General features: G+C 41.6%; 1 protein-coding gene across 3 annotated transcripts in view; it reads right to left on the bottom strand.

Annotated features, from left to right (window-relative positions):
• The window catches only part of TXNRD1 (thioredoxin reductase 1), a 150,512-nt gene that overhangs the window by 92,907 nt on the left and 35,340 nt on the right, over nucleotides 1–22,265 (bottom strand). The gene's annotated exons all lie outside the window — the stretch shown is intronic.

Raw genomic sequence — 22,265 nt, 5'->3', positions numbered from 1 at the left:
TTAAGTTAGACACTATAACTGATAAGGTTTGGTTTCTTAAGAACCTGTATGACAGGTCAGTTACCTTAGTTAATATTTTCTAACTGCGTATCAGAAATGACTAAAGCAGTCTAACTTCATGTAGTTCTTAAGTGAGCAAAATATAGCACAAGTCTCTAGAATCACTCCTTGTGACCATTTTTAAAAAGATTTTATTTATTTATTTATTAATGAGAAAGATAGGAGGAGAGAAAGAACCAGAAATCACTCTGGTACATACGCTGCTGGGGATTGAACTCAGGACCTCATGCTTGAGAGTACAATACTGTACCACCTTCCTGGCCACTATGTGACCATTTTTTAAAAAAATATTTTTTATAATATTCTTTTATTTATTTATTTGTTCCCTTTTGTTGCCCTTGTTGTAGTTATTATTGTTGTTGTTGATGTCATTGTTGGATAGGACAGTAAGAAATGGAGAGAGATAGGGAAGACAGGCAGGGGGAAAGAAAGATAGACACCTGCAGACCTGCTTCACTGCCTGTGAAGCGACCCCCCCCCCCCCCGCAGTTGGGGAGCGGGGACTCGAACCATGTGACCATTTTTAAGTTAAAAAAAATGACAGTCAACAATATTTATACCCCTTTCCCATATTAGGGAGCTACTCTCTTCCCTGATGCAGCTTTCTGGTCCTTTTTCCAGCTATGACATCATCTCCCCAGACAATAACTTGGATCTACCTACATATATGACTTCAGGCTCAGGGGAATAAAGAAAAACAACTCGTATAGCCACAGGCCCTTTGGAATATAACTAAAATATGCCTACTAGCTATCTACAGAACAGAGCCCCCAACTCTTCATCTGCATCATTCCAGCCTTTAGGTCCATGATTGTTCATCAGTTTGTTTGGCTTTGTATGTTAACTCTCTTTTCAGCCACCAGGTTCCAGATGCTAGTAGGATGCCGACCAGACTTCCCTGGACAGACAACACCACCAATGTGTCCTGGAGCTCTGCTTCCCCAGAGCCCTTCCCTACTAGGGAAAGAGAGGGGCAGGCTGGGAGTATGGATCAACCAGTCAATGCCCATGTTCAGCTGAGAAGCAATTACAGAAGCCAGACCTTCTTTCTACCTTCTGCATTCCACAATGACCTTGGGTCCATACTCCCAGAGGGTTAAAGAATAGGAAAGCTATCGGGGGAGGGGATGGGATACAGAGTTCTGGTGGTGGGAATTGTGTGGAGTTGTACCCCTCTTATCCTATGGTTTAGTCAATCTTTTCTGTTTATAAATAAAAAATTTTTAAAAAAAATAAATGAGATGGGGAGATAGCTTACCTGGTAGAGCATATACTTTGCCTTGTGCAAAGACCCAGGTTTGAGTCTCCAGCACCACAGGGAAGCACCAAGGGAAACATCTTGAACAGTGCAATGGTGCTATGGTGTCTCCTAATGCTATCTCTCCTTCTCTGTTTCTATCTGAAATTAAAAAGGGGGGGGAGCCTGCCAGACAATGGCAAAGGTTTGAAGTCCTAGCATAAAAAAAAAAAAAGAATGTGAGCAGGGAACTAAATCAGGACTTGGACTGGTGAAACTGCAAGTTTTGACTTCCATAGTACATAAGCAGGAGAAGTGTTCTTCTCCTCCCCCCCCTCTAAATAAAGAAAAAGTTTAGGGGGTCGGGAGGTAGCGCAGCGGGTTAAGCGCATGTAAGCACATGTGGCTCAAAGTGTAAGGACCGGTGTAAAGATCCCGGTTCGAGCCCCCAGCTCCCCACCTGCAGAGGAGTCGCTTCACAGGTGGTGAAGCAGGTCTGCAGGTGTTTATCTTTCTCTCCCCCTCTCTGTTTTCCCCTCCTCTCTCCATTTCTCTTTGTCCTATCCAACAAAAAATGACATCAACAATTAACAATAATAACCACAACAAGGCTACAACAACAAGGGCAACAAAAGGGGAAAAAATGGCCTCTAGGAGCAGTGGATTCATGGTACAAGCACTAAGCCCCAGCAATAACCCTGGAGGCAAAAAAGAAAGAAAAAGAAAAAGTTTAATCTCCATTTTAGAAAGCCTTCATTTTTCCTTTCAAACTTTCCTTACTGCTAATAAAAACCTATTATTCTTACCCTGGTCATGAAAAACAGGGAACTCCTTGGTTCTATTTAGTTGCTCCTAATTGGAAGAAAGTGTCATCTGCCACTATTTCTCATTATTCAGCATCTTTTCTAGTTCTGCCTCTTACACCCTTTTTTATATGTTTGTTTTCCCTTTTGTTGCCCTTGCTTTTTTATTGTTTTTGTAGTTATTATTGTTGTTGTTTTTGATGTCGTCATTGTTGGATAGGACAGAGAGAAACCGAGAGAGGAGGGGAAGACAGGGGGGGAAAGACACCTGCAGACCTTCTTCACGCCTGTGAAGTGACAACCCCCCACACACACACACAGGCCGGGAGTCCGGGCTCAAACTGGGATCCTTATGCGAGTCCTTGCGCTTCATACCACGTGCACTTAACCCACTGCACTACCACCTAACCCCCCCCCCATCTTACACCTCTTAACTTTAAGTTTTACCTCCTACCTAAAATTATCTTCCCTTCTAAGGGCCTAGACCTTCAAAATTCATGTAAAATGGCCTCTCCTCCAGGACAGCTTTTCTGATTCCCACCCAGCACTTCTCATTGCTCACACTGTCACTCTTCTGGGTCCCCAAATAACTAAAAGCCATTACAAGTCATCTAATCCAAGAGAGCTTTGGGAAGGGAGTTTTTCTTGGCAGATGGAGAAATATGTACAAAGACACAGTCATAGGACAGAAATGGTCTGGTTTTGTGTGAGCTACAGAAACACTAGGGAAGAGGAAACTGTAAATACATGTAAGTTTGGAGTCCATAAGTCAGCTAGCTAGCTCGGTGTCTGGCTTTTCCCATATGTTCCCCACGAATCCTCAAAAGACTTCATTCATGAAACATCCACTCTGAAATCCTACTTGGGGAACCAAGATCTCTATGAAGCCTTCTCTGATCAAATACAGAACCAGCCATGCTTCTGTGTTTCTTATACCAAGCTACATAAAAGCCAGATATTTACCTACCACCCCTAGAACAGTGACTTATTGGGGCTAGGTGGTGGTGCACCTGGTGGAGTGCAAATGCTACAATGCATAAGGACCTGGGTTCAAGCCCCCAGCTCCCACCTGCAGGGGAAAAGTTTCACAAATGGTGAAACAGTGCTGCAGGTGTCTCTCTGTTTTTCTCCCTTTCTATCTCCCCACTCCCCTCTCAATTTCTGTCTCTACCCAAATAAATAAACAAATAAGAAAATATTTAAAAAAACAACAACAGTGACTTGCTAAGCACCTCTGTTCCAGGAGCTTTATATGTTCTCATTAATCATTTCAAAAACCCTTTGGGATATGTATTGTCACCTCCATTGACTGATGAGTAACCCAATGTTAAGTGAATGGCCCAAGCTCTGGCAGCTGAGCATGAATTCACACCCTTGTTACTCTTCTCTCTCCACCCAGTATTTTCCCTTGAGCAGCTGGTCTTTGTATCCCCAATACCTGGCACAGTGCCATTCCTATAATAGCTACTCACACAAGGTCAGCAGACTTCTGAAAGCTAGAGAAGTGGAGAGCAGAACCAAGTCTAAAAAACCAGCTCTGGAAGTTAGGCTGGGGATCCCTAATTTGTTGTAACCTCTGTCAACTTCAGTGCAATGAATGTTCCTACTTCAGTTTTGCTTTATTTTATTTTTTTTAAGTTTTTTTAAAATTATCTTTACTTACTGATTTATTTATTGGCTAGAGACAGCCAGAAATCAAGAGGGAAAGGGGTGATAGAAACAGAGAGACATCTACAACATTGCTTTACCACTAGTGAAGCTTTCCTCCTGCATGGGGGGGGGGGTGCTGAGGGCTTGAACCTGGGTCCTTGCATTATTGTAACATGTGTGTTCAACCAGGTGTGCCACCACCAGCCCTTTTTTTTTTTTTTTTTTTTTTTTTTACTAGAGCACTGTTCAGCTCTGGCTTATGGTGGTGCACGGGATTGAACCTGGGACCTTGGAGCCTCAGGCATGAGAGTCTCTTTGCATAACGTTTTTGCTATCTACCCCCCGCCCTTTTTAATTTTTTAAATTTTTTTTTTTACTTCTTTCCCCTTTTTTGCCCTTGTTATTATCATTGTTGTTATTATTATTGCTGTCATTGATGTTGGGTAGGACAGAGAGAAATCAAGAGAGGAGGGGAAGACAGAGAGGGGGAGAGAAAGATAGACACCTGCAGACCTGCTTCACTGCCTGTGAAGCAACCCCCCCGGCAGGTGGGGAGCCGGGGGCTCAAAACGGTATCCTGATGCCAGTCTGTGAGCTTTCCGCAATGTGCACTTAACCTGCTGTACTACTGCCCGCTCCCTAAATTTTTTTTTTATTATCCTCATTTATTTATTGGATAGAGACAACCAAAAATCAAGAGAGAAGGAGGTGATAGAGAGGGAGAGAGACAGAGAGACACCTGCAACCCTGCTTCACCACTCAAAAAGCTTCCCCCCCCTGCAGGTGGGGACCGGGGAATCAAACATGGGTCCTTGAGCATTGTAATATGTGCGCTCAACCAGGTGCACCACCACCCAGCCCTGCACCTTTTTAACATTTTTAAGAGTTTTTTTTTCTTGCCACGCAGGCTTTATTATTATTATCATTACTTATTTACTGAGTAGTGACAGTCAGAAATTGATAGGGAAGGGGGTGGTAGAGGGAGAGAGAGACACCTGCAGCACTGTTTCACCACTTGTGAAGCTTTCTCCCTGCAGGTGGGGACCAGGGGCTCAAACCTGGGTCCTTATGCATTATAACATGTACACTCAGCCAAGTGTGCCACCACTTCCCCTGCCTCCACCCCCCCCCCCCCCCCCCCGCCCAAACACACACACATTTCAAACTACCAATCTGCTTGCAAAATTCCTGTTTGACAATGGCTGGATTTAGTAGGAAATGGTTCCAGCATGCTGCCTCAACGTTCAAGGTCATCCAATAAGAACTCCTTTCCCTTCTATCTCTCCTCTTCACAGAAGCTTGCCATACTTAGACATCTTTTAGCCTCAGAAGGTTTGTTCTATATTTGTAAAATCTCACTTTTGGGTGGAGGTATAGCATAATGCTTATGCAGAGAGACTTTCATGCCTGAGGCTCTCAGGTCCCAGATTCAATCCCCCACACCACCATAAGCCAGAGCTGAACAGTGCTCTGGTAAAAAAAAAAAAAAAAAAATTAGTTAATTAATGAAATCTCACTTTTACCAGAACCTCACAACCTATTCCATTTTCAGATGATCTAGGGAACCCCACACCCCTTAAACATCCTTTCCCTATCTTGTACTTAGGGCTGTTGAATCATTCTGTCTTCAAATGTGCCCAGGGCTCCTCTTTGATAAATATCTGAGTTGGTGACAGCCTCCTCTAGCTTTATCCTCACAGGTAGTACAGTCCTATAATGATCAGAGTCTCTTCTAGGAAAGGAGGGGATGAGAAGTCACATGATTTGGCCTGTTTTCTGACAAGGTACAAGTCCTATGACCTCTGTGCCTCAGTTACTCGTCTAAAATGGCAACTAAATATAATGCCTACACATCATGTGATGGTTGTGGAAATTAGATGAGTAAGTTGACACAAAGGACTCAACTTATGGCAGGTAATCAATCTCTGAATTATCATCATCATTTTGTCTTTAAGCAGGATGTAAATCTGAAGGAAAAAAAATCTCCACTGTGGTTAAGAGTTTAGATTTTCCCCTTTTACAAGTTCAACAAATGTTACTTTGTCATTACTTAATTCTTTCCCTTAATTGGCTGTCTATAGCCAAGCACCACTCCTCACTGGGTACCCATTTTCATTACTCAGAGCATGTTCTTTCCCCAATAGAAGGAAAACATCATCACCTTAAACTGCTAAAAGCAGAATGGACACAAGGAATTTTTTATAATTAAAAAATTATTATCTTTATTTATTGAATAGAGGCAGTGAGAAATTTAGAGGGAAGGAAGTGATAGAGAGGGAGAGACAGAGAGACACCTGCAGCCCTGCTTCACTACTTGTGAAGCTTTCCCCCTGTAGGAGGGGACAGGGAGCTTGAACCTGGTCCTTGCAACTGTAACATGTGTGCTCAACCAGGTGCGCTGACACAGGAATTTTTTTTTGCAATTAGTCCATTCATTTTATGTTACATGTACCTCCATGGGTACAACATATGGGACCATGCAGTAACAGCACCCCTCTGCACTCCAATTGTTTTAGATCTCACAGTTGTGCATTTCAATTCTAGAACAAAAGGGACATTTCTAAGATAGAAATGTCAGGGAAATAGCTTACTTGGTTAGTGTACTGCTTTTGCTGTATGTACAACCCAGGATCCCACCATATTGTGCATTCTCCCTCTCTCTCTCTTTTTCTCTCTCTCTCTCTACCTCTTCATTTCTAGCTATAAAGTAGGAGGAAGAGAGGGGAGAGAAAGAGAGGGATGGTGGTAGGAGACCGCTGGCCTGCAGAACTTTGGAAGTTCCCACTGTATTCCAGTCAACTCTCAGTTGTCTCCTCTTATAAAACTAGAGATCACTAGCCAGGGAGTTGTGTGACCATTAATTAATAGTGGCAAGCAGCTTTTAGATCCCACAGATCAAAGAAGTGCCTTGGAGCTTATTATTATAATTTTATTAACCTTTAAATTCTTAGATCTTACTAGGTAGCTGATATTAAGAAGAACACCCTTCCCTAATTTCTCCAAAAGACTCTTAAAACAGTTTAGTATTAGAGCACAGGATTTGCATGCTTGAGGCCCCAGAAACCACAAATTTCATCTCAGCACCACCATATGCCAGAGTTCAGTGATGTTCTCGCCCCCTCCCTCTTTCTCTCTCTCTCTCTCTTTCTCTCTCATAAAAAAATTAATCTTGGGAGTCGGGCGGTAGCACAATGGGTTAAGCGCATAGTGTGAAGCACAAGGACTGGCGCAAGGATCCTGGTTCGAGCCTCCAGCTCCCCACCTGCAGGGGGTTGCTTTACAGGCAGTGAAGCAGGTCTGCAGGTGTCTATCTTTCTCTCCCCCTCTGTCTTCCCTTCCTCTTTCCATTTCGTTTTGTCCTATCTAACAACCACCTGCGGTTAACCCGCTGTGCTACCACCCAATTCCCTAACCTTTCCACTTGTTGGTCTCTGTCAACACACTGCTGAAACCCTCTCTGGGTGGGAAATGCTTATGTGACCTTCCAATGAAAGCCGCTGGAGCACCTTCTACTCTTCCTTACTGGGCTCCGTATTGGCCCTTCATTTTCTAGCCCTCTGGCTCAGTGTCCAGTCACTGACCTCTCTAAGAAGAAGTAGTATCTCTCACTGCTATCACATAATGACCCTATCATGACACCTCTAGACTGTGGATTCAAATAGGATACAAAGACACAATTTTTCACCTCTTCAAAATGTGCTACCACACCTTATCCCCACCAAAGCAACAATATCTTTCCACCAGAGTCCACTGGATGCCCTCCATTCTCGCAAACCCCTCACTCCCACCCCCTGGAGTCTCCTAATAACACAGTTCAGCAATTTGAGACCAAAGACTTGTCTTCATGTGACTTTGCTTATTCCTCTGCTGAGTTTCTTTCTTCCATGAATGCTATCATTCAGAGTTTTCATTTTATATGAATCCTTTCAATATTTCCTATAAGGCTGATTTAGTGTTGATGGATTCCCTTAACTGTTGGTTGTCTTTATTTTTTTTTAAGTTTTTTTATATTTATTTATTTATTTCCTTTTGTTGTACTTGTTGTTTTATTGTTGTAGTTATTATTGATGTCGTTGTTGTTGGATAGGACAGAGAGAAATGGAGAGAGGAGGGGAAGACAGAGAGGGGGAGAGAAAGACACCTGCAGACCTGCTTCACCGCTTGTGAAGTGACTCCCCTGCAGGTGGGGAGCCGGGGCCCAAGCCGGGGGGGGGGGGGATTGGAACCGGGATCCTCACGCCAGGTCCTTGTATTTTGCACCATGTGCACTTAACCCTCTGCGCTACCATCCCACTCCCTGTCTTTAATTCTCTATCACTCCTTCAATTTTGACCGATAACCTAGCTGGATAGAGTATTTTGGGATGCATGTCTTTTTCATTCAAAACTTTGAATATGTCCTGCGAGTCCTTTCTAACCTATAGAATTTCAGCTGAGGAGTCAGCTAATAGTCTTATGAGAGTTTCCTAGAGGTGACTCTTTGCTTTTGCCTAATTGTCTTTAATATTCCCTCTTTCTCTTTGATCTTTGTCACTTTAATTATTATGTACATCAGAGAGTTTAGGCTTGGGCTTATTTTTCTGGAATCCTTAAGAATTTATGGGTTTGAGGGTCTATCTCATTCAACTTGGGGAATTTCTTAGCTAATATTTCTTCAAATAAGAATATTATCCCAAGGCAGTCAGGCGGTAGCGCAGTGGCTTAAGCGCACATGGTGCAAAGCAGAAGGACCGATCCTGGTTCGAGCCCCCGGCCCCCCACCTGCAGGGTAGTCGCTTCACAAGCGATAAAGTAGATCTGCAGGTGTCTGTCTTTCTCTCCTCTTCTCTGTCTTCCCCTCCTCTCTCCATTTCTCTCTGTCCTATCCTACAACAAAGACAGACAACAATAATAATTACAACAGTAAAGCAACAAGGGCAACAAAAGGGAATAAATTAAAAAAAAAAAACTTTGCATGCACAATCTATTGTATTTACTGTTGAATGTAAAACATTAATTCCCCAATAAAGAAATTTATATTTAAAAAAAACTTAAAAAAAAGAATATTATCTCATTCTCTTTTTCTCTCTTCTCCTTTGGGCACTCCTTTGATATTGTTTCTCTTGCTGTTTTCCCCTAACTTTCTTATATATCTTCATTTGCTTTCCTTCTTTTTTTCTTTTAACTTATTTTTATGAAATGTCTTCCTCTATTCTTCAGCTCATCACTTGGACCTTTGGCTTCTTTTTTTTCTGTCCATGTTCTCTTCTACTGTCTTTGTCTTTTGTATGTTTGTTTTGTTTTTGTTTTTATCTCAGATATTGTATTCTTTAGCTCCCTGCTTTTTAAAATATTTTATTCATTTATTCATTTATTGGCCATAGAGGAACTAATGTGGGGGGGTAGAGAGAGAGAGAGAGAGACACCTGCAGTAATTACCTCATTGATTGTGAAGCTTCCCCATCACAGGTGGGGACTGGGGGCTTGAACCCCAGTCCTTGCACATTGTGCCATGTGCACTCAACCAAATGCATCATCACCCAGCCCCCTCCCTGATTATTATTATTATTATTATTATTATTATTTTGCCAGAGCACTGATCTGCTCTGGTTTATGGTGGTGCAGGGGACTGAACCTGGGACTTCGAAGCCTCAGGCATGACAGTCTGTTTGTATAACCATTATGCTATCTACCCCTGCCCTCTGATTATTTTTTAATTAATCAGTTTGGGGGAGGGGCACCAGAGCATCATTTTGGCCTATCCATTGTCAGGAGTTAAACTTGGGATCTCACGCTTAAGAGTCCAACAATTTACTCACTGTGCCACCTCCTGAGATACAAAAACTCTCTGACTTCTGTTATGACATTAGCATATTTTCTCTGACTTGATTGAAATTTCCTTCCTTTAAACTTTTCATTTCAGTGAGCATATTCAGGGCCACAGTTTTGAAGTCTTTATTTGGAAGTTTATATATAATAGCTCTGTTGAATTTGGGGTTTTCTTCAAGCTGTTATGTTGATCCATCATTGCAGATGATTTCCTCTATCCTTCTATTAATTATTTGATGCTCTGTGAGGATGAGCAGCAGAGATCTCTGTGTTTGAACAAACATGAGAAATGGCCAGGGCTCCAAAGTCACAAATTCTTGGCTGATGATTAGAGCATCAAGGTTAGACCACCCTAGATAGTGATCAGAAGTCTGAAGTCACAGATGTACATAGAAGGCTGCCTTGACACAACTTCTGGTAGGCTGCACACTATGAATGAAGTATTTCTCTCCAGCTCACCCTAACGTCTGGTACTGTGGGAAGTGAGTATTAAAATGGCTGTATCTACTTGGCTTCTCTTGGCAGGCTGCTGCTATAATTCCCACATAACTTATAGCTTTTATTTCCTATGCCCCATTGTTGAAAAGCTGTAAACACGAGACAGTAATAGGACTTTGGTTCAGCCTGCTCTTCTGATTAAAGATCTGCATCTTATTGATTACTTCCTGATGGTGGCATATTGTCATTCAGAGTGGCTCTGTGTCCTTGCAGCATGACTGCTGTGTTTTTGATCCTTGCCCTAGGAGCTTGTCTGGATTTGTGTGTGGGTTTTTTCATGTACATTAAATTTTTGCTGTTATTGTAGAGGAAAAGGAAAACAGACCACCCTGGTCCACCACCTTGGTTTGGCCCTTTTTATTTTAACTTATTTTTCAAACCTTTTTAAAAATTTATTTATTTACTTGATAGAGACAGGCAGAAATTGAGAGGGAAGGGGGAGATAGAGAGGAAAATAGAGACACAGAGAGATACTTGCAGCCCTGCTTCACCACTTGCAAAGCTTTCTCCCTGCAGGTGGGGACCTAGAGTTTGAACCCGGGTCTTTGTGCATGGTAATATGTACACTCAACAGAGTGTACCACCACCCACCTTCCCCCTCCATACTTTTTAAAGCTATATGTGTCTATTCTTAAAAAAAAAAAACTATTTTAGATCTGCATGTCTATTAGTAAATAGGCATAGTATAGAATATTTCCTATGCTATTAAAAGCTCTATATGAATTATTTTAATGGTTAATTAACACTATTACATGAGTTATCAGCAACTACTAAGCACTCACTACCTGTGTCAAGTACAGTAGTAGGCATTTACATGAGTGTTAACTAGATGTTCCACTTTATGGAGGAGGAAACAAAGGCTCAGAAGAACCCTAGACCTGTGATCACAATGATTAATGACCCAGGATAGGTCATGAGTCCATGAAAGGCAGAATTCTTACCATTTATGCCTATGAGCACATCCTGAAATATTGCAAAAAGAACTTGTGACTGGAGAAATAGTTCAGCTAGTATAATATGGAACTTACATGACTGAGGCCTTATTATTATTATTATTATTATTAGGTAGGATAGAGAGAAATTGAGAGGGGATGGGAGATAGAGGGGGAAAGAGAAAGAGAGACATCTGCAGACCTACTTCACTGCCTGTGAAGGGAAACCCCCCTCCCTGCAGGATCCATGTGCAGGTCCTTGCTCTTCATACTGTGTGCATTTATTAACCCAGTGCACCATCTCCCGGCCCCTGCAGCACACTTTCCAAGTGACCTATTTGCCAGTTCCAAATCAGACCTTTTTTCAAAATCAGTAATTTACTCAAATGCATATTTGGCAGTGAAAAGGAGATTTATTTTGCCTTATAAAAAGCTTAATCTAAAATTTAAAGAAAGAAAGAAAGAAGTGGAGGAAGGAAGGAAGGAAGGAAGGAAGGAAGGAAGGGAGAAAAAGCTTAATCTAGTGGTCTAGGAGGTGGCACAGTGGATAAAACAGTGGACTCTCAAGCATGAGGTCTAGAGTTCAATCCCCAGAAACACATGTACCAGAGTGATGTCTGGTTCTTTCTCTCTCCTCCTATCTTTCTCATTAATAAAGAAATAAAATATTAAAAGAATAAGAAATAGAGAAAGGAGAGGGTCTGGGCGGTAGCGCAGTGGTTAAGCGCACATGGCGATAAATCAAGGACTGGCATTAAGGATCCTGGTTCCAGCCCCTGGGTCCCCACAAGTGGTGTAGCATGCCTACAGGTATCTGTCTTCCTCTCCCCCTCTCTGTCTTCCACTCCTCTCTCAATTTTTCAATGTCCCATCCAACGACAACAATAATAACAATAACAACAATAACAAAAACAACAATAAACAGTGGTCCGGGAGGTGGCACAGAAGCTAAAGCACTAGACTCTCAAGCAAGAGATCCTGAGTTCAATCCACGGCAGCACATGTACCAGAGTGATGTATGGTTCTTTCTTTCTCTCCTATCTTTCTCATTAATGAATAAATAAAATCTTTAAGAAACAAACAAACACCACACCTATGGACATCTAATCTTTGACAAAAGTGCCCAGATTATTAAATGGAAAAGCAGAGTCTCTTCAACAAATGGTGTTGGAAACAATGGGTTGAAACATGCAAAAGAATGAAACTGAACCACTGTATTTCACCAAATACAAAAGGCAATTCCAAGTGGATCAAGGACTTGGATGTTAGACCACAAACTATCAGATACTTAGAGGAAAATATTGGCAGAACTCTTTTCCACATAAATTTTAAAGACGTCTTCAATGAAACGAATCCAATTACAAAGAAGACTAAGGCAAGCATAAACCTATGGGACTACATCAAATTAAAAAGCTTCTGCACAGCTAAAGAAACTACTACCCAAACCAAGAGACCCCTCACAGAATGGGAGAAGATCTTTACATGCCATACATCAGACAAGAGACTAATAACCAGAATATATATAAAGAACTTGCCAAACTCAACAACAAATCAACAAATAACCCCATCCAAAAATGGGGAGTGGGGAGGACATGGACAGAATATTCACCACAGAAGAGATCCAAAAGGCTGAGAAACACATGAAAAAATGCTCCAAGTCTCTGTCAGAGAAATGCAAATCAAGACAACAATGAGATAGCACTTCACTCCTGTGAGAATGTCATACATCAGAAAACGTAACAGCAGCAAATGCTGGAGAGGATGTGGGGTCAAAGGAACCTCCTACACTGCTGGTGGGAATGCAAATTGGTCCAACCCCTGTGGAGAACAGTCTGGAGAACTCTCAGAAGGCTAGAAATGGACCTACCCTATGATCCTGCAATTCCTCTCCTGGGGATATATCCTAAGGAACCCAACACATCCATCCAAAAAGATCTGTGTACACATATGTTCTTGGCAGCACAGTTTGTAATAGCCAAAACCTGGAAGCAACCCAGGTGTCCAACAATAGATGAGTGGCTGAGCAAGTCGTGGTATATATACACAATGGAATACTACTTAGCTGTAAAAAATGGTGACTTCACAGTTTTCAGCCGATCTTGGATGGACCTTGAAAAATTCATGTTGAGTGAAATTATTCAGAAACAGAAGGATGAATGTGGGATGATCTCACTCTCAGGCAGAAGTTGAAAAACAAGATCAGAAGAGAAAACACAAGTAGAACCTGAACTGGAATTGGCATATTGCACCAAAGTAAAAGACTCTGAGGTGGGTGGGTGGGGAGAATACAGATCCAAGAAGGATGATAGAGGACCTAGTGGGGGTTGTATTATTATATGGAAAACTGGGAAATACTATGCATGTACAAACTATTGTATTTACTGTTGAATGTAAAACATTAATTCCCCAATAAAGAAATTAAAAAAAACAATAAACAACAAGAGCAACAAAAGGAACAAAATAGCCTCCATGAGCAGTGGATTCGTAGTGCAGGCACCGAGCCCCAGCAATAACCCTGAAGGCAAAAAAAATAAATGCATAATAATAATAAATAAATAAAAGCTCTTAAAAAGCTTAATCTAAATCTATTCTCTCATATCTAAGTACATAGAAAGGGGAAATTAGTTAAACTTGTTAAATACATTGTAAAGATTACTGTTTCATCATAACAATTCAAATGGAATAGTAACACTACCACCCCCATGTAACCTGAATTTGAACACAGATCTTAATGATCTATCAATAAAAATATATCTTTACTGGGGGGGAGGGGGAGGGGGAGAAAAAAAAATATCTTTACTTTCACTTCTGAATTAGGAAAAGATCTTCTAAGAAAATAATGTTTTTTGAAACAGATTAGCAGCTTCCCTACCATCCTTCCATGAATTTTAAAACATAAACTTACACAAATAGAAGTATATCTGACATATATATTCTTTTGTGGATGATAGCCACTGGTCCCCACCCTCTTGATCCATTTATAAAGAGCAAAGTAGAGGCTGGACAGTGGCACACCTAGTTGAACACACATGCTACAGTGTACAAGGACCCAGGCACATGTAGGGGGGAAGCTTTGTGAGCGGTGAATAAGGGCAGCAGGTGTCTCTCTGTCACTCTCCCTCTCTATTTCTCCTTTCCTCTTGATTTCTGGCTATTTTTATCCAATAAATAAGGATAATTTTTAAAAAAATAAAAAATAGCAAAGTACATACAAGAGGTCCAATCAGAGCACTGATTATTTTTATGTGTAGCAGTAACATGGTGTAGGAAGCATACTGAGAAGTCATGAGGAGTAACATAACCAACAAGATCCTAAGCACAGATTAGATAAGAGAGCAATTCAACAGTGAAAAGTACCTGGCCTATGGCCCAGGAAGTGGCACAGTGGATAAAAGCCTTGGACAGCATGCGGTCTGAAGTTTGACCCCTGGCATTGCATATGCCAGAATAGTGCTCTAATTCTCTCTCTTTCTCTTTCTCTTTCTCATAAATAAATACTTCTTGTAATAGAAAAGAAACCTGAGGGGGCTGGGCAGTAGCACAGTGGGTTAAGTGCCCATGGCACAAAGCGCAAGGACCAGTGCAAGTATCCCAACTTTAGCCCCAGCTCCCCACCTGCAGGGGAGTCGCTTCACAAGCGGTAAAGCAGGTCTGCAGGTGTCTATCTTTCCCTCCCCCTCTCTGTCTTCCCCTCCTCTCTCTTTCTCTCTGTCCTATCCAATAACAACAACAGATATAACAACAACAATAACAACTACAACAAGGGTAATAAAATGGGAAAAATAGCCACCCGGAGCAGTGGAGTCCTGGTGCAGGCACCAAACCCCAGTGATAACCCTGGAGGCAAAAAGAGAGAGAGAGAGAGAGAGAGAGAGAGAGAGAAAAGAAAAGACAGAGGGGATGCTTCACAAGTGGTGAAGAAGGACTGCAAATGTCTATCTCCCTCTCTCTCTCAATGTCTCTCTCTTCTATCAAATAAAAAATATTGGAAGAAATTATTAAAAAATAAATATTTTAAATAAAGCCATTCTTTGCCAAGATACCTTTACAAGACATCACAACTGTCTAATCAAATAATTCCTAAAGGAAAAACAAAACATTTCTATTTATTTTCCATCTGCTTTTCTAATATTATTCATTCAAAAACATCTGGGAAAAATAAAATATGTCCTCAATAAAATAAGTTGTTTTTTGTTTGTTTGCTGTTGTTTTGATCTTCCCAAATTAAAAAGAGGTATTCCTTGACTTAAGGACAATTAGTTAATACTTGGATAGTGCAATGACTTGAGATTCCCCCCTCTTTCTCTACCTCTCTATTATGCTCTCATTAAAAAAAAAAAAAGTTAAAAATATAGGCCAGGCTTTGGTAGTGGGTGTGTTATGGGCCTATACCCCATAATCTTGTAAACCACTATTAATCACAAATAAAATAAATGGCATGAAGAAGACAGCATACTTACACGAAAGGACTTTTTTTTCTTCCTTTTTTTATTGGGGATATTAATGGTCTATAGTAAATATAATTGTCGGGGATGGAGGTAGATAGCATAATGATTATGCAAAGAGACTCTCACACCTTAGGGCACCAAAGTAAAAGCCCTGGGGTGAGGGTGAGGGTGGATATTTGTGGTAGGGGCGTGGGGGTCGGGATGGGACACAGTCTTTTGGTGGTGTGAATGGTGTTTATGTACACTCCTATTAATTTGTAGTCATATAAATCTCTATTTAATTAATATGAGAGGGGAAAAATTGATTGAATGTCTCAAACTTTTTTAAAGCACAGACTGAGTCTTTTTAATACATAGGCTGAGTCTTTGATACGTTGACTCTCTCAAAAGCCTAGACCAGGGAGAACAGGAGCAACCGGTGGCACAGCTATATACAAATAATGTCAAAGGACACAAATTATGGTGATGTTGGGTATTATACAGCAAATCCTAACAAAAGGATTTTTCAAAGTTAACCCAATTACCAAATAATGTGATTATAACAATAACTGTCTATCGTCTTCTTGAACCTAAGACAGCAGGAACCTCACATTTCTACTATAGAACCTATATTTCCCCCAGTTCTGGAACCTTAGGGTGGGGCCCACTTTCCTGCATGCTTCTCTCAATTCATACCAAATGATACTGCATCCGCCGATCCCAGCCTAATCAACGCAAGGAGTACCACCTCAGCATGCTTCACTTCAGACTGCGTCCAGAGACTTCAGGTGTGGAATGACAACCCTTCAGCTTCATTACACCGGTGAGACCTTTCCTTTCATAGTATTCTCTAATTCCATTCCAGGTGTTCCACTCCCCAATAAAGTCCCCAAACCTAGATATAGACCAGGTCCCGTGAGATAAAGCATATGTTCACGTGTCCATAAATTAGGGAAAAATATATACCTGAAAGCAAAAGTACACAATAGTCTGCAGTGAGTCAGTATAAAGTTCCTAATGAAATACTATCTAATTAGACTTAGATACCCTACTCACCTACTTCCTATTACAGTTCTCTCAGTTACTCCAAAGCTAACCTTATCAAAACAAGGACTGCAAAAGCTGAATAAGGCAAGAGACTGACATACTTTAATGATGACTCTTTAGTCACTATCAGGCCACCCCATCAGCTGGGGCCCTGTTCGGGGAGTCCTGAGATTCCCAAACAGACATGACGGGCCAAGATCTCAAATAAATCCCTCTCTCCATTGTCACAGGTCATCTCTATCAGGAACAACAAAATGTGGGCCTCCTATAAGACCTTGCCCTCAACTTGGATCAATAATGGTAGAGAATGCTCCATCCTCCGAAGGGAAGATGGACAGCATACTCTATGCTACACCTGAGGAAGATGGGTTGATATTGGGGCAGCCTGGAATTTCCTATTCATGACCACAGAATGTGAGCTCAGATCTACAGGGATGCAGAGGTCACATAGGCTCCTAAGCTGAATATGAGCCCCAGATCACATCAAATCGATGGGGTTTCCAGTCAACAATATTTATACCCCTTTCCCATATTAGGGAGCTACTCTCTTCCCTGATCCAGCTTTCTGTCCCTTTTCCAGCCATGACATCACCACCCCAGACAATAACTTGGATCCACCTGCATATCAGATTTCAGGCTCAGAGAAAAAAAAACAAACTAGTATAGCTACGGGCCCTTTGAAATATAACTAAAATATGCCTACGAGCTATCTACAAAATGGAGGACCCCCAACTCTTCATCTGCAATATTCCAGCCTTTAGGTCCATGATTGGTCAACAATTTATTTGGCTTTGTATGTTAACTTTCTTTTCAGCCACCAGGTTCCAGATGCCAGCATGATGCCAACCAGACTTCCCTGGACAGAGGAACCCCAACAATGTGACCTGGAGCTCTGCTTCCCCAGAGCCGCACCCTACTAGGGAAAGAGAGAGGCAGGCTGGGAGTATGGATCGACCAGTCAATGCCCATGTTCAGTGGGGAAGCAATTACAGAAGCCAGACCTTCCACTTTCTGCATCCCACAATGACCTTGGGTCCATACTCCCAGAGGGTTAAAGAACAGGAAAGCTATCAGGAGAAGGGATGGGAATTGTGTGTGCCCCTCTTATCCTATGGTTTTGTTAATGTCTCCTTTTTAAAATAAATTAAAAAAATTTTTTTTTAAAAAAAGAGAGAGACTCTCACACCTGAGGCTCCAAAGTCCCAGGTTCAATCCCCCGTACCACTATAGACCAGAGCTGAGCAGTGTTCTGGTAAAAACAAAAACAAAACAAACAAGCAAAAAATCCCAGTTGTTGGTACATGTGTAAATTTTCTGCAAAACACCCACCCTAGGTCCTCACCCCCAGCCTAGGGCCTCCTCCACCACCATGTACCAGGATCTGAAAGGACCCTTTCCAAAGAGTCCTTTACTTTGGTGCAACACACCAAACCCAGTCCAAGTTCTGCTTTGTGTTTCCCCTTCTGATCTTATTTCTCAACATCTGTCCATGAGTGAAATCATCCCATATTCATCCTGTTTCTGGCTGATCTCACTTCACATGATTCCTTCAAGCTCCCAAGATGAGGTAAGGAAGGTGACTTCATCATTCTTAATAACTGCATTATATATATATATATATATATGTATATATACATATATGTATGTATGTATATAAATATATATATATACATATACATATATATATATATATATATATATATATCACAACTTTCTCAACCACTCTTCTCTTGTTGGACACCTAGGTTGCTTCCAGGTTTTGGCTATTACAAATTGTGCTGCTATGAACATATGTATACACAAATATTTTTGGATTATACTTGATTTCTTAGGATATATCTCAAGGAGAGGAATGGCAGGATCAAAGGGTAGGTCCACTTCTAGCCTTCTGAGAGTTCTCCAGACTGCTCTCCACAGGGGTTGGACCAATTGACATTCCCATCAGCAGTGCAGGAGGGTTCCTTTGTCCTCACAACCTCTCCAGCATTTTCTGATGTATGACATTCTCACAGGAGTGAAGTGGTACTACAAGTGGTACCTCACTTGTCTTTTTTTTAATAGACAGTTTTCTTTCTTTTTGTAATATTTTTATTTATTTTATTATTGAATAGAGACCGAGAGAAATTGAGAGGGGTGGGGGAGATAGGGAGGGAGAGAGCAAGAGAGACACCTGCAAACCTGCTTCACCCCTTGTGAAACCTCTATCCTGCAGGTCGGGACTAGGGGCTTGAACCTAGGACATTGAGCATTGTAATATGTTTGCTTAACCAGGTGTGCCACCACCTGGCCCCCCTCATTGTTGTCTTTATTTGCATTTATCTGACAATCAATGACTTGGAGAATTTTTTCATGTCTGTTAGCCTTCTGGATCAATTTTTTGGTGAATGTTCTGTTCATATCCTCTCCTCATTTTTTAAAAATTTCGTTATTGGGGAAGTAATGTTTTATATTCAACAGTAAATACAATAGTTTGTATATGCATAACATTTCCCAGTTTTCCATATAACAATACAACCCCCACTAGGTCCTCTGTCATCCTTCTGAGACCTGTATTCTCCCCATCCACTCACCCCCACCCCAGAGTCTTTTACTTTGGTGTGATATGCCAATTCCAGTTCAGGTTCTACTTGTGTTTTCTCTTCTGATCTTCTTTTCAACTTCTGACTGACATTGAGATCATCCCATATTCATCCTTCTGTTTCTGACTTATTTCACTTAACATGAATTTTTCAAGGTCCATCCAAGATCGGCTGAAAACGCTGAAGTCACCATTTTTTACAGCTGAGTAGTATTCCATTGTGTATATAGACCACAACTTGATCAGCCACACATCTGTTGTTGGGCACCTGGGTTGCTTCCGGTTTTGGCTATTACAAATTGTGCTGCTAAGAACATATGTGTACACAGATGTTTTTGGATGGATGTGTTGGGTTCCTTAGGATATATCCCCAGGAGAGGAATTGCAGGGTTATAGGATAGGTCCATTTCTAGCCTTCTGAGAGTTCTCCAGACTGTTCTCCACAGAGGTTGGACCAATTTACATACCCACCAGCAGTGTAGGAGGTTCCTTTGACCCCACATCCTCTCCAGCATTTGCTGCTGTTATGTTTTCTGATGTATGACATTCTCACAGGAGTGAAGTGGTATCTCATTGTTGTCTTCATTAGCATTTCTCTGACAGAGACTTGGAGCATTTTTTCATGTGTTTCTCAGCCTTTTGGATCTCTTCTGTGGTGAATATTCTGTCCATGTCCTCCCCACCCCCCATTTTTGAATGGGGTTATTTGTTGATTTGTTGTTGAGTTTGGCAAGTTCTTTATATATTCTGGTTATTAAACTCTTGTCTGATATACGGCATGTAAAGATCTTCTCCCATTCTGTGAGGGATCTCTTGATTTGGGTAGTAGTTTCTTTTGCTGTGAAGAAGCTTTTTAATTTAATGTAGTCCCATAGGTTTATACTTGCCTTAGTCTTCTTTGTAATTGGATTCGTTTCATTGAAGATGTCTTTAGAATTTATGCAGAAAAGAGTTCTGCCAATATTTTCCTCTAAGTATCTGATAGTTTGTGGTCTAACATCCATGTCCTTGATCCACATGGAATTTACTTTTGTATTTGGTGAAATACAGTGGTTCAGTTTCATTCTTCTGCATGTTTCAACCCATTTTTTCTAACACCATTTGTTGAAGAGACTCTGCTTTCCCCATGTAATAGTCTGGGCCCCTTTGTCAAAGATTAGATGTCCATAGGTGTGGGGGCTCTCATTTTTGGACAGTGTTTTGTGTGTGTGTGTGTGTGTGTTGTTGTTGTTGTTTTTGTTGTTGTTCTCATTTTTGGACAGTGTTTTGTGTGTGTGTGTGTGTGTGTGTTGTTGTTGTTGTTGTTGTTGATGATGATGATGCTGCTGCTGCTGAGTTTAGTGAGTTCTTCATATATTTTGGTTATTAGGTTCTTGACTGATATATGGCACTTTCATGCCCAAACCTTCAAATTCCCTGCCTCTACCATAAGCCAGAGCTGAGCGGTATTCTGGTCTCAATCTCTTTATCTTTCTCTCTCATTAAAATAACATAAATAAAGCATTTTTGATGGATTGACAGATATATATCCCCCCATCTAGGAATGGTAAGATAGCTTACCTGGATAATGTTCCTAGTTAGTTGTACATGCAACCAGGGTTAGATCCCAGTCCCCATGGAACTTGAAGCAAGTTTAATCCTATGATCCCTCTCCTCTCTCTCCAACCCTCCTCCCCCTTTCCCTCTCCCTTTATTTCTCTCTCCTCCCCTCCCTCCTCTTTCTCCATCTGAAAAGTCAGCTTGGAGCAGTGAAACCCCAGGAAAAAATATGTATATCTTAAGCTTTATTCAAAAAATAAATAGACTCAATTCCTGTGCATCCCCATACCCTACAGAATAAATCCTCTTTACTTTTCCTCACTCATTTTGTAAGGTACTTCCTTCTAGATTCATTCTAAATGAACAAACCATGTTTTCTTCTGTTAATCCTATTTATTTTTATTACTGGATAAAGCCACAGAGAAACTGAGAGGGGAGTGGGAGATAGAGAGGGAGAGAGACAGAGAGACACCAGCAGCCCTGCTTCACCACTTATGAAACTTTCCCTCTGCAGGTGGGGACCAGGGGCTTGAACCCAGATCTTTGAGCACTGTAAGGTGTGCACTTAACCAGTGTGCCACTGCTTGCCCCCCCATTATGTTTTCTTTTTTTTTCTGTTAATCTTTTTTTCCTGGTTCTTTCTTTTTTTTTTTAAATTTCTTTATTAGGGAATTGCTGGGCTAGCGTGGGGGGTGCCTCTTCCCTGGTGTGTACTCTCTGGGTTGGAGAAAACGCAAGTGCGACTGGACCAGAGCCAGCCTGGGCTGCTACTCACTCAGTGGCAGGAGGGAGATGACTCAGGAACCGAACATGTGGCGCCAGGTGATGCATATTCTTTATTGGTCAGAGAGCCAAGGCTTTTAAAAGGCAGACCCAGCAGTGGCAAATCAGAAATGGAAATGGCTAGGAAAGGGGCAGAGAAAGGCAAAAGGGGCTGGGAAGGTAGGAACTTCCTTAGCAACTGTTGCGAGGGTTTTAACTGGTAGAATTAATAATACCCTATCTTTTTAACTAATGGCCATATTTAAATGGGTCAATGTCTGTAAAAGACTCCATTTCTGTCAGGGGAATAGCAGTGTAGGGGTGAACAGAATCCTTTTGGGCAGAAACCTGAATGATATTGTGGAGGCGTTTTTTTTAAAAGAACTGGAATAAGACAGGGAGCGATAAGTAAGAGCAGCAAGGGCCAGCATGAGGCAGAGGGTAGGCCTGGTGGACCCAGGGGGTGGGGGCTGCTGGGCCGAGGGGCGGGGCCTGAGAGAAGGGGTGGGGCCTAACAGAGAGGGCTTGGCCTGCAGGTCCTGGTAGGCAAAGGGCATGTGGCCTGCCAGGAGAGGGGCTCGGCCTGATGGCAAGGGCTTGGCCTGCAGGGAATGAATGTTTTACATTCGACAGTAAATACAATAGTTGGTATATGCATAACATTTCCCAGTTTTCCATAGAATAATACAACCCCCACTAGGTCTCTGTCATCTTTTTTGGACCTGTATTCTCCCACCCACCCATGCCAGAGTCTTTTACTTTGGTGCAATACACCAATTCCATTTCAGGTTCTACTTGTGTTTTCTCTTCTGATCTTCTTTTCAACTTCTGACTGACAGTGAGTTCATCCCATATTCACCCTTCTGTTTCTGACTTATTTCACTCAACATGATTTTTTTAAAGGTCCATCCAAGATCAGCTGAAA

Source organism: Erinaceus europaeus, chromosome 7, assembly GCF_950295315.1.
Source record: "Erinaceus europaeus chromosome 7, mEriEur2.1, whole genome shotgun sequence".
NCBI lineage: Eukaryota > Metazoa > Chordata > Mammalia > Eulipotyphla > Erinaceidae > Erinaceus > Erinaceus europaeus.
Note: the sequence above shows the minus strand (reverse complement) of the source record. Positions and strands in the feature narration are given on the sequence as shown.